Source organism: Pleurodeles waltl, chromosome 2_1 (assembly GCF_031143425.1).
Source record: "Pleurodeles waltl isolate 20211129_DDA chromosome 2_1, aPleWal1.hap1.20221129, whole genome shotgun sequence".
Lineage (NCBI taxonomy): Eukaryota > Metazoa > Chordata > Amphibia > Caudata > Salamandridae > Pleurodeles > Pleurodeles waltl.
In genome coordinates this window covers 63,152,154-63,162,252 of record NC_090438.1, presented here as the reverse complement: position 1 = coordinate 63,162,252, position 10,099 = coordinate 63,152,154, and the positions used below count along the sequence as shown (strand labels likewise).

The 10,099-nt window shown below is 45.4% G+C and overlaps 1 long non-coding RNA gene across 1 annotated transcript in view; it reads right to left on the bottom strand.

The window, feature by feature from the left end:
* Nucleotides 1-205: 205 nt before the first annotated feature.
* Nucleotides 206-10,099, bottom strand: part of LOC138258370 (uncharacterized) — a 76,891-nt gene continuing 66,997 nt past the window's right edge. Inside the window, exon 3 of the long non-coding RNA XR_011198410.1 lies at nt 206-1,763. This is a non-coding gene — a long non-coding RNA (uncharacterized lncRNA). The remainder of the gene's footprint in view (nt 1,764-10,099) is intronic.

The window sequence follows — 10,099 nt, the reverse complement described above, 5'->3', positions numbered from 1 at the left end:
AAGCGGTTTCTGTGAAGAATCCCAAGTACACCCTTGATAGCTTGAGCAGCAAGGCCTTCCTCAGAGAAAACTGCATGTGGAACATGAACAGCAACCCAAAACAACATTATAATTAAGGAATGAGCAAGATAAAATTTCTCTTTAAAAGAACAATGTTTAGTGATTGTTCTAAGAGAAAAAGAAGTAAATCTGAGGTAATGATAAGGACTTATTGGTGTGCTTTTTTAATCAAGAGAGTTTTGGGAATTAACATTTCAGCAAAACAATCCCTAACTGTGATTCATCTAGAATTGCCAAAAGGGGGAAGCAGTGCCTTTTGTTTCACATTGAAATAAAATAATGACATCCAGGGGGCAGACGTTTTGATAAACGCTGTCATTTAAAAATATACTTTCACTCATTTGCATCAAAAGTTCTTGATAAAAAAAGTAACTGATTAAATAAAATGACTAGATCTTCATGACTGGTCATTTAACACTTTCTCTTACCCTCCAGAAGTACCTAAACATTCAGTGATCATCCAGCGAATGCTTCTTTGCCCCCAGACCAGCACATGTTCAAGTGATAAAATAGCATTTCCTTACCTCTGCGTAGGACCACATCTAAAAGTCCAGTTAACATGGCCCTTATTCTTTTTCTTGACGGATACAGTTGTAGCTATTCCATGAACATTTTACACTTCCCTCAGGAAAAAAAGAAGGCAGCCTTCAGAAAGTGAGAGAGAGATGAACGCTTGTTCTCCTTGTGGTTAAGCTAGAGACCAGCATTTCAGGCCACAGATTGAAGCATTCTCAGTAGCCAATAGGCCTTCTCCTGGCAAAAAATAAGTATTCCCAGCTGGTTATCGTCTGTTTTCTAAGTCCAAAAACAGCTTCCTCTGAAGGTGCTGCCTCACTTTTCACAAAACGTTTGCAAGGTCCCAGGCCCACATCTCCCCGTGCTGCTGATTCGCTCCTGGCCCTTTCTTCTCCTTGCTTTTCCCCACTTTTGAGTGCTTTTTCCTTGCTTTTCAATCGTTCTCACTGCTTTCTCCTTGCTTTTTCCCTCGTTTCTTGTGCGCATTGTCCTTGCTTTTTCCTTGCATTTACACCTGTTTTTTGTATGCCTTCGCCTTGCTTTTCCATCGTTTTCACTGCTTTCTCCTTGCCTTTTCTTTTGTTTTCTGTGCAGTCTCCCCACGAAACTCCGGGACATCGCCTCACTTCCAGAATTCCAAAGGGCCCTCAAGACGTGGATGTTGGAATGAGCCTCTGGGACCTGCAAGCGCCTGGATACCCCGTCAGGTGATTAGCCGTGCTTTACAAATCCTGATTGATTGATTGATTGATAAACGTGTGAATAGATAGTCTTCCTATGTCAATCTTTAGTTTCCTGTCCCAGCTAAGACACTTCATTGCAAATGTAAATCCACAATGAATTGTTCTCAAGCTTTACAAGCTGTACAAATTAGCAAAGCTGACCATGGTCTAGGATTTCCTCTCTTCAGCCTCCTCAGACCACTGCTCAACTGAATCAGAATCACACCCTTTTAGGCACATCTGGTAGCCCCACCTGGAGAGGGTGTCTTCAATTCTTTAAAACCCTCTTCTTATAGAAGCAGCTATGTGTCAGTACCTTCCTTTACAGATAGCTGTCCAGACAAAATGGCAGTGACATGGTGGCTTTTTTAGAAAGAGCTTTGATGAGTGGAAGAGAAGCACAGTTTTTGGGAGGGAATGAACTGCTAACTAAACCACTTTTGAAGTAGGCCATTGGGATATCTGCTACAGAGAAAGGATAAACATTATCAATACAGAGAAGTACCTTTAAAGCATGAAAATATGACAAATCATGAAAATCATCTTTGAACATACATAATAAAGGTCAATGCTGAGTAAAGGTTTTTATTTTACTTAGTTATTTGCCACAAAAATGGCTTTTATACCTATCTACTAACTGGAGTTATGGAGAAAAAGGCTTTTGAAACTAGGTATATCTAAAACTAGGTATGGGGGAAATTTGAATTATGTGGCATAATTTGGGGAATTTCAGGAATTTCACATTGCATCTGTTATGCAAAATTCCCCAAATTACGCCAGTTCTTGTAAGTATGTGACACTTGCGGTAAACATTTACTGTGAACCCACCTTTTCGTGGTAAAACATTTACTGCAAATGCACCCAAACAACAGAATGCAAACAGCTGTTTCATTGTTTTTAGCTCATTTTTTGGATGGAATGCGTCTGACATGAGAGTGCATTTCGTGCTAAGATATAGCGCAAAATGACATCGTTGCATTTCATATAATTATGTGTAATTTCATATAATTTTGATGACATTTTGCATAATTTTGCAAAAAAACATTTTGTAAACCCCAGGATAAAACCATCAGCTGTAGCTGTAAAATAGCAGTGGAGCTCTTGTTTCCCTTTCTAAATGTAAGTCTTAGCACAGGTGAGTTTTAGGAGTTACGCACTATGCAACTGGGCTTAACTTTGGGATACTGCCCACTGACTAGCACAGTTTTAGCTCTGGAATTTAAAACAACAGGCCTGGGAAAAATACAAATTATGCTGGCAAATTACCAAAATGTGCATTGTGTGAACCTCTCCAATATTTAGCATTATGCAGTTTCATGCAATTTTGTTCTCACAAGAGACTGGTTCAGGCAGAAAATGTGTCAGCAAACCACTGTTTCCTGCAAGTGTTTTGCTTGATTTTTTTCATGCAAGGTATGTTTTCACATGAAAAGGTCATGAGGGATACCAGCAAACCACACTTCACTCTAAAAACAAGTTTGTATAATTCTGTGAGGAAAAATACACCATTTTCAACACCCATAAATTTAATTGCAAAAAAGGTCAGCTTCCCTTTAAAAACACAGTACCAGATTTATCAAGGTACTGTGTTGTGCTTGTGTCGTGCATGATGTCATAAGGACACCGAAATACCCAAGCTAGATTTACCAAGCAATGCAAGGCCACCTTGCGAAGCTCTGTGTTGCTTGGTGAATCTGGAGTCACTCAAGGCATCACAACTCACAGCTTTGAGTTACTCTGCTATAGGAAGGCATTCCATGGGTGGGGCGTGGGTGTTCCCAAACATCCACCCACGGATTTCGACTCATTTCCAGATTTACTGGCAATGTGTCAAAATGCTATGACTTCTCAACATGAGGAGCAATGAGGAGTTTTATAGCTGTTTTCTCTTTGTAAGTGTGCTGCATTCTGCAGTACAACTAGAAAGAGGAAAAAGCCTCAGAGGATTGCTTTTGTACTGGAAGGTGTCCTATCCTGGAAAAAAACAATCCTGTCTGCAACGTAGGTATCCTTGCACCGTGGCGCAAAGGTGCCTGCATTGGCGCTAAGCAGCAGATTGTGCGCAGGCAGAAATCAGGAATGTTCCATATCTTGATACATGTCACATTCCTGCTGTTTCCCTTTCCCACCGTGCAGAGCAGTCTTATCCTGTTGTGTTACATGGGGCTTCGTCAGCACATACTACAGGTTTTGCTCCATTTTGGCAGTTTGCACCATTTCACTGTGCTATACAACCAACATATAAAAAAGTCAAACAGAACAATTAAAAAGTTAAAATAGTTCATGTTTTTTGGTACATACACTTGCAGGGAGGCGTTTCTGGCAGGCCCCAACTACTGAGGTCCAAAACTCCGACGTTGCAGGTCACAAATAAAATGAAAACATCAAGGTGATTTCCCTTCCATACACTGCTTGAATGGCAAAGGCATGCTCACGCCAGACCTGACTGTGGCCCATGGTGATAAGGACACCTAGTGGGCGTAGCATAATGTCCCTTTCCATGCCAACAAGTGCATTATTGAATCTACTCCTCTTTTGAATGTAGGCAGGAGCCAAATGTCTCGAGTCATGAGCCGAACATGACTTTTGCAACTGACAGCTTGTTTGGTCTCCTTAGAAGCAAAGTTTGCACCTAGTTCCGTAAACCGCTTAAGGTCATCCCTTGAAATAGACTACACCTCCCAAAGGGAGGCTCAACGAGAAGAAATATTTTTATTTCTCCTCATTTGCCTCCCAGATGTCCCTTCCTGCACAAAAACAATCCTCCATGCAACGCAGACACACATGCACCATGGTGCAAGGGTGCCTGCGTTGGTGCTGGGCAGCCCATTATACACCAGCTCAGGTGGAGGGGACAGGAATGTGCCATATGCTATAGATACAGCAGATTCCTGCCGTTTCACTTTGATGCAACATCACTTGCTGCACTGCCCTGCGCAAAATCCCCATAAATATGCCCCAAAGAGCCTATAATTGAGCCTCCATGACTAGATTGCCTCATACATTGATCAATTATTTGCCAGCCTCTTACAAAATTCTGCATCGTCTGGAACATCTGGATCAGAAACTACATTCTTGCATTCCTAATCATATAAGTTTAATTACTAGATTCTATTATGGTGCATTTCACAGTCTATAAACGATAATAGCAAAGTTGTACAACTCTGCTAAAGTGCATTTTCTCATAGTTTATATTTAACTGGCTGCACTGATTGATAAAAGTAGCCCATAAGAGATCACAGGAGTGAAAAATAAGGATATTGTCTCACAAGACAAAAGCTTGTAAGAACAACAAACCAGTGATGGACAGCAGCACACCCCAGGAGGCCAGGCCCTGTGAGAGGCAGGTATTGATTGGGTGAAAGCAGAGGCCCCGGCCACGCCTCCTGCAGCCCTAATGATGCTCTGGGTGCACTGTGCAGCAGCATGGGGGGGGGTGGATGAAGCCACTTTCTGTCCTCAGCATCTTGTGCTTCCCTTTCTGCTGCAGCAGAGAGAGAATCTCTTTACAAAAGGCAGCTCTGTGAAGGTGAGGAGCTCTGTTCACTGAATGGCAGAGAGTTCATGCAGTCATCCCCACAGAGGCTGCAGGCGGGATGTGGGCTCTACGGCTAATTGGAAAAGGCTAAACGCGCACATAGTCCTGGGTGGAAGGCGAGCTGAGGACCATTAATGATTCAAGAACGGCCTTATTGGTGTAAAAGAGGCACAGGGGCGGGTGCGTCTGATAGGGAGGAACATAGAAACAGTTGAAAGATAAAAAATATATCCACAGTCGGATCAAGGGACGGACAGATGGACTCATGGCAGGCGGACGGACAGGAAGGCATACAAGCAATTAGACAGGCAGACAGATAACGTGAGACAAGTTGGTAGATAGATAGATAGATAGATAGATAGATAGATAGATAGATAGATAGATAGATAGACAGGTGGGTTTCGGATGGATAGATGGATGGATAGATAGATAGATAGATAGATAGATAGATAGATAGATAGATAGATAGATAGATAGATAGATAGATAGATAGATAGATATGTGACGGATGAGCATCGCCCTCTCCCACCCCACCACCACCACCACCACCAGCAGGAGCTGCAAACCTTTAGAAACAAAACGACAATAAACAATGTTTATTGTAGTTGTATTTCTAAAGGGGCAGGGCCACGGGGGGTCACATGGGGGGGCCACAGAGCACTCCCCTCAGTGCGCATGTATGTTTGGGCGGCTGTCTCAAGCCGGCCAAACACACATGCGCACAAGGGCTCTCTCCAACCCAGCACTGTGTAGCTGGGTTGGAGAGAGCCGGGCAAGGCTCCCAGTCTGCGTTGCAGGGCCCAGCCAGGCGACTCCAGCCAATCATAAAGCTGCTCTGAGCAGCATCATGATTGGCGCAGGCTGGGAGCTTCTACCTGGAGTGACGCATCAGCAGCGGGGCGACAAGGTAAGTTGAATTTTTTTATACATATTTTTTTGTTTTGCTTCCCTCTGTTCCACCCACCCCGAACTTTGCCAAGTCGCCAGGTTTTACTGATAATAAGGGATGAGGACTAAAGACCTTAATTGGAAAAAACGCAGGGGCAACTCAGAAAGATAAATCTCTGAGCTGAGACCTCTCTGCATGCTGATTTTCGTGTATGCTTGTGAATAAATCTGTGCCTATATCCAATTCACAAACAGCGGGTGGTTATTTATTTCTAGCAGTAGGCAAGTGTGTCCCCGCCCCTTACATGAGGGTTGAAAATACGACCAGCAGGTTAATACTGTTAACTTTACGAGTGCACCTCGTACATACATCAACCAAAGGTAATTCATCATAGTGTGGGTGCAGATATCCACTTCACTTATGCTATGTAGAACTATGGGGCATATTTAAGAAATGTGGTGCTGCACTTAGTGCAGCGCCACTTTCCTTGCACCCCTTAGCACCCCTACTGCCACCATGTGTGCGCACACCATGGCGCAGGGTAGGGGGCAACAGTGTATTTTTAGTGACGCTATTGATGTACTCTGCAGGAGTAGCGCCAAAATATTGGCGTTACTCCAGTAAAGCAAAAAGGGGCCCATTATAAATAGTGGAAGCCCCCTTTTAACGCCTACTCTGAGCAGGTGTTAAAAGTGCCGTAAAAAATGACGCAAGGAAACAGGGGAACGCCCTCTTTGCATACATTATGGGGGTCATTCTGACCTTGGCGGTCTTTTCGCAAGACCGCCGAGTTACCGCCGCGGTGAAGACCGCCGACCGCGGCGGTATGCCGCTGTGCGCATTCCGACCGCTGGGAGCGTTCCGCCGGAAAACCGCCAGCAGCCACACTGGCGGTCGGCGGGAAGGTGGAGACTGGTCAACCTCCACCGCCACGCCCGCAGAACACCGCCCACAGAATTACGACCCACATTTCTGTGTGGCGGTCTTCTGTTGGCGGTCTTCTGTTGGCGGTCACCCCCCCATGGCTCCTGTCGCCTCCCGGAGGACCAACGCACAAGGTAAGTTGATCGTCCATGAGGGGAGGGGGTGGGGGTGTTGTGTGATGTGTGCGTGCATGGGGGTGTGCGTGTGAGTGTGTAGAGGGGGTGTGTGAGTGCGTGCATGCGGGCGGGGGGTGCTGCTGTGCCTATGGGCAATGTGTGTAGTTCGGCGGGTGCGCATGTCGGCATGTATGTGTGCGGGTATGTGTCCCCGTTGTGTATGTGTGTGTGTAGGGGGTGTGTATATGTGCATGTTGGGGTGTGTGCATGTCGGGGTGCGTGTATGTGCATGTCGGGGTGGGGGTGGGGAGGGGGTTCGTACCACCTCTGGAGGGTGGCAGGGGGGTGGAGGGTGTGGGGGGAGGACTCGGGGGGGCAGTGGGGGGTGTGGGAGACCCCTATCAGTGCCAGGGAAGGAATTCCCTGGCCCCGATAGTGCCTACCGCCATGGTTCGAATGGCGGTTCCCGACCGCCAGAAACCGCGGCGGTAAGCAGGGTCATGATACCGTTGGCGGTCTTGGGTCGACCGCCGGGCCGGAGTGCGCAGACTTCAGCCCGTCGGTCATGACCGCCGTGGCTGTCGGAGTGGGGAAGTGGCGGTCGATCGCTGCGGTGACCGCCGCGGTCAGAATGCCATTTTTTTGACCGCCGGACTGTTCGCGGTCCGACCGCCGCCTCTCCGCCGACCGCCAAGGTCAGAATGAGGGCCTATGTCTGCCGCAGGCATAAGGTGGTGCACAGGGTTGCAAAGTGGTGCAATGCATGCATTGCACCGCTTTGTAAATATGGTGTGAGGATTCTGGCCTTGTTGGTCCACATTAGCGTCAAGAAAAATAGCGCTAATGTGGCCCAAGGTGGCACTAGGGCCAAAATATGCCCCTATGAGTTCATAAGAACAAAAACACCGGCATCTTCTGAGGACCATCACACACCGGACAATCACTACAATTGTAAGCACATAAATACAGCTCCCACTCTGGTCTCTGCTCTCTTTGCCTTGTGCTGAAACTGGGCACCCAGAACTGAGCCGTAGCCACAATGGTGCAGACCATCCCACTCAAGAGGAAGAGGAACTTAATTGAGGAGGAGACCCGAAATGTGAAGACATTTGTTTTTATCACTACACATTCTCAGTGCAGCAGAAAAAGTGGCGATAAAGCAGGAGGAGATTTAGGTCACTGTGGGTGACAAAAACATTTGGAAGGATGGGAAGAAGCAGCCAAAGGACAAGTTTGCCAGGATATAAATGGCCAAGGCTCTTGCTTGGGGTAAATTCAGACGATGCCTCCATTTCTTTCCCTTCGATGAGCACATCCTTTCCAGCATGCACCTTCATCCTGCTGTACGACCTGCCCGGTACAGGCAGCCCCAACTTTGGGCCAGATAATATCAACACACATCCATGTTTCATCTGTCTCCTGAATCAGACCTGATGTCAGTCTGTCCGCAAAGAGTACATATCCCCAGAGAGAGAGAAAACCACATGTGAGACAACTCTTGGTTTTTTTATCCCTGGCAGAGGACAGAGGGATATTCACTCTCCGAGGTATTGATCCTTAATAGGAGGACCCCAAGGTGTGAGGGAGGGGATTGCTTTGGGCCACTGCTTTCCTCTAGGTGGATGAGTTATTTAAGCAACAATCCTCTGTTCAATGTGCAATAAACACCTTTTGCTCCTAACTTTCTGCTATTAGTCATTTCATGAGTACCTACATCTAAAGAAGGGAGTATTTTACAAATGGTAGGGAATGTGTGAGTCAGTCTGGGTCAGTACCCTTACAACTTAACCCACACACACACACACATCCTTCAACAAGCATAATCATGCAGAATGCAAACAAAAAACATACACTAAAGTTAGATTTAGAAAAGAAAAATGTCTATACAATTCTAAATTAAAAGCAATACATTAAGGGTCATTATATTAACTGTAGACTCTGGAATCTGAGGCGAATTGCACCTTCACCAGCTGTTGCTCTGAATAGCCACTCTTAGTGAAGGGGGAGTCACAGGACAGCCCCAAGCCCTCTTTCTGTTGGGCCTGACCAAATGTGCTGGGTGGGGCAGCAGGTTCGATGACAAAGGTGCCTGTTCTAGGGACATTACAAGATCTTCTTCCTGGTCAGGAGAAGCTCTGTCCTCAGACTCCTCCTGGAATGTGGTGTACAGAATCACCACCCCCTCCTCAGCTGGTTCAGCATCCACCTAGTGCTCTGTGAATGGGACCTTGTCCACCTCTGGGTGGGTATCATTTCATTGACTTGGTTGATACAGAATTGGTAACCATTGTTTCCTTCTCCTGCTCAGTGGTGGAGTCATCCTGTGTCATCACTTAGATGTGGTCCTTCGCCCCACGTCCTGTTGGTCCCAGCCTTGGTCTAGTCTACCTGAGGAAGAGCATGAGAACGAGAGAAAAGAGCTAATGTTCACTTCTTCATGATCACACTTGTCAACAGTTTTTTGCATTTCTAGTAAATTGAGTTACACCACCATAATCACAATTATTACTTCCCTATCTAACGCAAAAAGGAATATACATAAAAACACATGTTTTGTGATGGGTTATGAAGGCCAATAAAGAAGCGACTCTAGCACATTCTACTTCATCCAATACTACATTGGCAATGTGATTGGCAATTGTCGTAGGTTGCTCAAATATAGCTCTATTAAAAGATGACTCCACTTCTCATCCCATGCGTGGAAACCAAAGAAAGATGTGATATAATTAAGCTCACAGTGAAGCTGTCAGTAGACTCCATAGATGTGCATGTAGAAACAGTGTGGTTTGTTCTCAAGATCACAGAACACAAAACACCAGTAAAGATGAATAGTATCTCAGACACCTCTGTATGACATCATGATTCACGCTTCACTGACTCACAATGAATAAACACAGGACAAGACAGATCTCGCATTCTACACCAACCACATCGAAGGATGTGTAATTGACCAAAACACAACAAAGCACAACAAAGGGAGAGTGAAGAAACACCACCACAGTCACACTAACCTAAAAGGAAAGACAAAAGACTAGTGCACTACATAAATACTGGGATATACATTCATGCAGTATATCACACATCAAAGCCACTCATTTTCAAACATAGCAAGTAGAAGCAGGATTTTATGAGAATATTAAGTCTAGAATTGTGTATAGAAATGATCTCTTTTCCTCAAGGATGTTTTTTGTGCTTCCTTGAGGAGAAGATCCTGCCACTGGTACATGTGATACGTTTTTGTTAAGACTAACAAGTTGTTGTCTTGTGACTATGCTTCATTGACTTGTATTAAGACTTGGCCTTGTTTTCATGTATTTTAGTTTTTGGTTTCAAC